At 38.5% G+C, this 7186-nt stretch overlaps 2 non-coding genes across 2 annotated transcripts; both read right to left on the bottom strand.

The window, feature by feature from the left end:
• Window positions 1-5462: 5462 nt before the first annotated feature.
• LOC145677105 (5S ribosomal RNA) lies at window positions 5463-5581 on the bottom strand. Its single transcript, XR_014129633.1, has one exon. It is a non-coding gene; the product is annotated as a 5S ribosomal RNA (ribosomal RNA).
• Window positions 5582-5758: 177 nt separating this feature from the next.
• On the bottom strand, window positions 5759-5877 carry LOC145677099 (5S ribosomal RNA). The gene has a single exon (XR_014129627.1). It is a non-coding gene; the product is annotated as a 5S ribosomal RNA (ribosomal RNA).
• Between the last annotated feature and the right edge of the window lie 1309 nt (window positions 5878-7186).

The raw sequence follows: 7186 nt of genomic DNA, 5'->3' as shown, positions 1-7186 counted from the left end.
AGGCGGGAACAGCATATGTAAGCATTGGGCGGATGAGCATTTTGTAGAGGATAGCTTTCGCGGCTGTGCTCAAATACTCACTGGTTAGTAAGCATTTTAGTTCTGTCAGTCTCCCTGTGGCTTTGCCTAATTGACTATTAACGTGGTCTTTAAATGTCAGGTGTGCATCTAATACTACTCCTAGATATTTAACTTTATTTTTCCATTGTATTTGTTCATCAAAGATTTGGATGTTGTCTGTTGGTTCCCGTTTTCTTTTTGTGAAGTATATTGCTTCACTTTTATTTGTGTTTATTTTGATTTTCCACTTTGTAAACCAGTCTTCAATCGCCGGTACGTGGTTTTGTATATATTTAATGGCCTGATTTGGTATCCAGCTGTGAGCGAATATGCAAGTGTCATCTGCAAAAAGTGCTATATTAGTTTTCGCGTTTTTTGGTATGTCATTAATGTATATACTAAATAGGATGGGGCCAAGTAAGGATCCCTGTGGGACCCCTGCTTCTATCTTCCTGTTTGTAGAATGTGTGTTTTGAACACAGACAAAGAATTTACGTTTGGTTAAGTAAGAATATAGTAACTTAATATATACGTCAGGTACGTCTATTGCTATCATTTTATAGATTAAACCTTTGATCCAAACTCTGTCAAATGCTTTTTCCACATCTAAGAATAAGGCTGCTGTTCCTTGTTTCTTATTGTATTTCTCTGTAATAAGTTCAACTACTCTAACTAGCTGGTGTGTTGTTGAGTGATTGCTCCTGAATCCGAACTGTTCATTTATTAAGATGCTGTGATTTTTTAAGTGTTTTTTGAGCCTGATCAGTATGACAGATTCGGTTAGCTTAGCTAGTGTGTTTAGGAGGCTTATTGGTCTGTAATTTTGGGGAAATTTGCTATCTTTTCCTGGTTTAGGTAGAGCTATGATTTTGGCTAATTTCCATTCTGAGGGAAAATAGGCTAGTTTTAATATTGCATTTATAATATTAACTAAGAAAATTTTTCCTTTTTCCGGTAGGTTCTTTAGGCAAATGTTTTGTATTTCGTCTGGACCGGCTGCTTTTAATGGCTTTAGTTTCTTTAATAGTCTATCTATCTCCTTTTTTGATGTCTTTTTCGCGGATGTTGTGGTTTGACCATTTAAGAACTCTCTTACTTTATTCCTTACTCTCGCGTCGTGATTGCGGTCTTCTTCCATATTGTTTGGTTGAAATGTTTTTTCTAAGGTATCTGCTAACACGTTTGCTTTCTCTTGTGGAGAGTACACTAGCCCATTTTCGCCATGCAGTGATGGTGTTGGGGTATACGGCTTGGTAAGATTTTTTGTGAGCTTCCATATGCTGTTGTCCCTGAAGTTCATTTTTTCAATTTTACGGTCCCAATTGTATTTTCTATAGTTTTTGATTTCTGTATAAATTATGCGTCTAAGGTTATTAATATGGAATTTAGTTCTTGGATCACGAAATCTTTGGTAGTGTTTTCTTAAGTTATTTCTTGTTTTTATCATATCACGTATGTTATCTGGAAGTTTAGTTTTGGAATTTGGGACAGTGCTAGGTATAGCTTTGCCTATTGCGTTTTTAATTGCTGTTGTTAATACTGTTACTGCCCTATCGATATCTTGTATATTATTTATCAGAAACCTGTCTGGAATGCCTTCCTCTACGGTTTGTTTGAATGAATCCCATTTTGCTTTGTTATAGTTTAGGATTTTTCTATCAGGTGCGTTATCTGGTTTGTTGCCTACAGTAATTATAATTGGTTGATGGTCTGAGTCTAGTTCATTTATTGTGTGTATTTCTAGTAAGTCATTTACATTTTTGTACAATGCGTAGTCTAGTACGTCCGGTGTGTTGCCGTTTGGAGGGTAGTGAGTAGGTTGATATTGTGATAGAATTTGTAGTGGAGAGGATTGCATGAACCTATAGAGGCGTCTCCCATTGTTGTTTGTGTTTACACTACAGAAAATTGGATGCTTGCTATTTAAGTCTCCCGCTAGTATTACGCTATTCCCTGAATTAGCTAGTTTCCTTATGTCATCTGTATTGATAGACTTGGATGGTGAGTTGTAAACCGCTATTATGTTAACCGGCTTGTTTCTGATATATATTTTTATTCCTGTTGCTTCTACTGTATCAAGTAGCGGTAGTTGAATTTCTGTATGCTTTACTGATTCTAATACTGCTATGAGTGTTCCTAAATTGTTTTTGTCCGGCTGTTTATCAGATCTATATAATTTATATCCTGGAATTTTAATTTGTATTTCGGCATTGAGATTTGTTTCACTTATTAATCCGATTGCAATATTGTTTTCGATTAGGTAATCCGCGAGCTCATCTACTTTGTGGTTCAGACTGGAGGCATTCCAAGCAAGTATCTGGAATTTATTAATACTGCCATTAAGATGTAAACCCATATTTCACATTATTAACTATATTTATCTGTAGCTCTGGCTATTTGTCTAGCGCGGTTTAGTATTATGTTTATATAATCCTGTACATATGAAAGTATTTCTTCTCTACTCTGCCTGTTAATTAAATCAAGATCTAGCTGTGTTAATTTATTCTGCGTTTGATATAGTTCTTGCGTCGTTTTTACGTTACTATTTCCTGTTGTTTTACGTTGATTATTCGTTGGTTGTAAGTCGTTATCTGATTCTGAGTCTGTTGATGTGTCAATTTGTTCCCTACGCTTTTGCTGTCCCTTACTTCTGTCTGATTTGGTCTTTTGGGTTCCCTGTGGTTTGCTAGGATTGATAGGTTGGTTTGTTTTTGAGGTTGACGGTTGGTTGGGTTCTATGGGTTTCGTTCTTTTGGTTCTGTTTGTGGGTTTGTCGGTAGTCCCTCTTCGTACCTTTGCCTCTCTCTCCTGTGTGTTGCCAGTTTTCGCGGCCATTGCTTTTTTGTAAGCCTTGCACCCGCGATAATTGCTGGGATGGGCCCCCCCGCAATTAGCACAGGTGGGCGGCTCCCCCCGCTGCTTCTGACACTCCCTGCTCAGATGCTCCTGTGCACATTTAACGCATCTGGGCTGGTAGTGACAGTTACTAGCCGAGTGAAAAAAGCCCTGGCATTTGTAGCATTGAACAACATCTGGTTGGAGGGGAATGTAATCTACTACCCTAACTGATAAAGAGAGTATATACTTTGTTTCCAAAAGTCTATCTTTGTGGTTCGGATCTGACAATTTCACCAGAAAGAGTGGCATTGGCACTTTTTTCTTTCCTTTCGTCCTGTCATTTGGGTCAATGTATTCTCTCCTGCTCATTTGATGCACTGTTATACCATCTGTCTCAAGTATACCATTAATATACCCCTCTATTTCCTCGGTTGGTAAGTCAATAGGAAGTCCTCTAATTACTAGCTTGATCGGCCTAGCCCTACTTCTGTTGAGATGAATAAACTGTACCTTCTCCTTTTCGACGTACTGCAAGATCTCTTTGTACGTTAGCTCATTCCATGCCTGGATCTTGAACCCCTCTGCAACTACCTTTCCGTGTACATCGTTGAACTTTTTCTTAATATCATAAAAGTCTGACCTGTGTTTAACAATGATTTCTGGGTACTTCTTCTCGAACCTGGCATCCTTCTCAGTGTTTTTACTGACCTCTGATCTAAACTGACCCTTATCCTGGCTAGGAGATTTCCTAACTACATCCGCATATGAGCTACATCTGCTTAAATCTGATCCTGAACTACTTATGTCTGAAAGGTCTAATTCGCTATCACTTGATGAAGACAATCTATCTTGTACATTGTTGATATCTACTGAAATAGAAGAGTTCTGGAAATTGCATTCTCTTACCTTGAGTAGTGTTTCCGCTGCGGTTTTGGTTCTGGGTGTACACTCACCTGTCTTGCTATTCTCCTCCTTTTCCATATTGTCGCCTATTCTTGGAAGCACTAGGACACACTTAAAACACTATACACTCACTCGATACTAGCACTTTTAAAGCTTCACTTATACGGTATCTATAGCGTGGTCCTGATAAGAGCCACACTTATACAGAAACTATGGCTTTTATAAAGTGGCCCTGAAAAGGTCCGCTGGTCGTCGACTTTTAGTGCTGCTCTAGTCTTTCGTTAGGGGCGATCCCTATAAGATCCTATTTCCCCGGGTTCAGTATCCCCCTATTGGGTAAGGACCTGAATCCGTGACCCAGGGCACTCCCGTTGAATCACTAAGTTCACTGCACAAGGCCTTTGCCAGCCATGGTTTTACACTATTTCTCTATGACACTTTGCTTCACTTATTCACCAATGACTATACGTATAACGTTGTACAGCTACTAGTTTAGGGACGGTTCCCTACTATCCCTACTTATTAGGCCCCCAGCGTCGGGATCCGCAAGCCTAAACACTCCGCGACCTTTCAAATAATTCAGATCACCAATTCGATTGACTGCCAGATCAGATGATTCGATTGACTGCCAGATCAGATACCGAGGAAAAATTGCGGCCTCCCATGAATCAAGTCAGTTTTGTTACTACTTCAAGCGTGCACCCGAGTGCATCAAATGAAAAGCAAGGCAGTTGGCGCGAATTGAAACACGTACTGTAATTTAAATGAAGTCGATAAATCGGCGGACACATCTAATTTTGCTGAACGAGTGAGTCATCATGCCACCAAAAACTAGCGGAAAGGCTGCAAAGAAGGCTGGTAAAGCCCAAAAGAATATCTCCAAGGGAGATAAGAAGAAGAAGAGGAGGAGGAAGGAGAGCTATGCCATTTACATCTACAAAGTTTTGAAGCAAGTGCATCCTGACACTGGCATATCTAGCAAAGCTATGAGTATCATGAACAGCTTTGTTAATGACATCTTCGAGCGTATTGCTGCTGAAGCTTCTCGTTTGGCCCATTACAATAAGCGGTCAACTATCACCAGCCGGGAAATCCAAACAGCTGTGCGCCTTCTTTTGCCTGGTGAACTTGCCAAGCACGCTGTAAGTGAGGGTACGAAGGCTGTTACCAAGTACACAAGCTCTAAGTAAAAATCTTCTTCAAGATTTTTCATTTCAAACGGTCCTTGTCAGGACCAACACATTATTCGAAAGAGTTAAATCACGAAATTTGCTTCATTCTGTTATGTAGAAACACCTTGAAATCCAATTTCTATATGCTGTTAGTAAAAAAGTAAAGCACATAGCGGAGATGTGTCGTGCTTGTATACGAAAGGCATTTACTCGCCGGAGATCTACACTTAGTCATAATAATTTACTTTTAAAAAGTGGTAATACATTCCGTGTTAAGTATAGTAGTAGGTGCACACGGATCGGAAATCAGGTTATTTTAATGTGCCGTGCAAATAAACAGGCTGTTAGTGTAAGAAATAGTGGGTATAACGCTTAGAATATCGATTAATCGCTATGAAATAATGTTGATAAATTATCTCTTGAAAGTACTATAAAATTAATGTTTCTAGTATTTTCGTACTTGAAGGATAATGAAATTTGAAAAAGAGATGCCAACAGCACCTGGTGTTCCCAGGCGGTCACCCATCCAAGTACTGACCAGGCCCGATGCTGCTTGACTTCGGTGATCGGACGAGAACCGGTATATTCAGCATGGTATGGCCGTTGGCGAATGCATATGGCTTCGAGTGAGTTATTGTAGCTACGTAGGTTTGTCGGTGAATACTCAAAAAGACCAGCGCGTGGAAAGCGTTGCTAATTGTTTTAAGTAATGCATGATTACGAAATTATCGTGGTGAACGATGTGAGAATATTCGTCTTTGTGAAAAACAAAATTAGAAAAAGTATACCAACAGCACCTGGTGTTCCCAGGCGGTCACCCATCCAAGTACTGACCAGGCCCGATGCTGCTTGACTTCGGTGATCGGACGAGAACCGGTATATTCAGCATGGTATGGCCGTTGGCAACTACCTTTTCTTCAATGTCCTGTTAAGGAAGTATGTTTTAAGTAAGAATTGACATTATTAACTATAAAGGCAAGCATATTAACGTCGTTAACATTACTTGGAATATACTAATATTCGAATAAATATTTGAATGTTCGAATGATGAGTGATTCGGATGTTCATAGTGCCACTGTGTCCTATCGAGTTTACTATCACGAACCACGTATGAAATTGTATATAAATAAATAAAAATAAATCCTTTATTAAGTATTGATTACAGGAAAAAGGCAAACTTACATTCTTTAATGTACACAATGAAATGTATGAAAGATATTTTTAAGATATGTTTCACTTACCCTTTATAACGCAAGGTAGTTTTCAGTGTAGCATTCTCTTCAGCTGCGAGATAACGTAAGGCAGATGATCATTCAGTCGTGAAGCACTAAAATGTAATATACATTTTAACTATTATCGATAAGAATTATTTACTGCAGGGATGCAAATAAAGTGAGGCAAATTAGTAAATAAAAACCGATACTGTAACTGATAATATAATTAGTTGTATCTGTATTAGTTGTATATACAGTAATCGCACGATTATCCGCGGAGTTGGATGTTGGCATAATCGCGCATAATCAGCAGTATGAGCAGAAAAGGGAAATGAAATGAAATATTTAGATTTACGTCGCATACTTATACCGGTTACGCTAAAGGAGACGGTGATGATGAGTACTGAATGAAGAAAGTGGGAGGAAACGGGAGAAACCCGAGAAAACCCATGAGCACGGTCTTTATGCACGACAAAGTTCACACGGCACGAGCTGGGATTGAATCAGGGACCCCAAGCACCGGAGGCCAAAAAACGGACAAAAAGTCTTTCGTGCAACTTTCGTTTTCGGTAAAAAGTTTACACATAATTTAGAAAGAGTAGTTTTCTGGTCTTTTTATTTCACAAGTTGGTTCATGTCTATATTTTTTACATGCATAAAAAATTTTCCCTTGCTTATTTCCTGTTAAAGACCTCTACCTCTGATTGTATTTTTTGCACATATTCTTATTGTTTTCAGACAACATTTCTAAAAGCGTAATTTATCGTCAGCAAGAAAAGAAAAGGAAAGCCTCGGATAGTGGAATGTGTACTGTATATATATATATATATATATATATATATATATATATATATATACGTATTAGTATATAGTTTTATTTTATACGTCTCCTATTATTACACAATGTGCAGATATTGTCAAAGCGCAAGTAAATATGTATAACTCCCCGTTCTGCACTTAATAACTTGAAAGAAGTTCGGGGAAGGTAGTGTAACAGAA

The sequence above is a fragment of the Thermobia domestica genome, unplaced genomic scaffold (genome assembly GCF_964235325.1).
Source record: "Thermobia domestica unplaced genomic scaffold, izTheDome1.hap1.1 HAP1_SCAFFOLD_609, whole genome shotgun sequence".
Taxonomy (NCBI): Eukaryota; Metazoa; Arthropoda; class Insecta; order Zygentoma; family Lepismatidae; genus Thermobia; species Thermobia domestica.
Note: the sequence above shows the minus strand (reverse complement) of the source record. Positions and strands in the feature narration are given on the sequence as shown.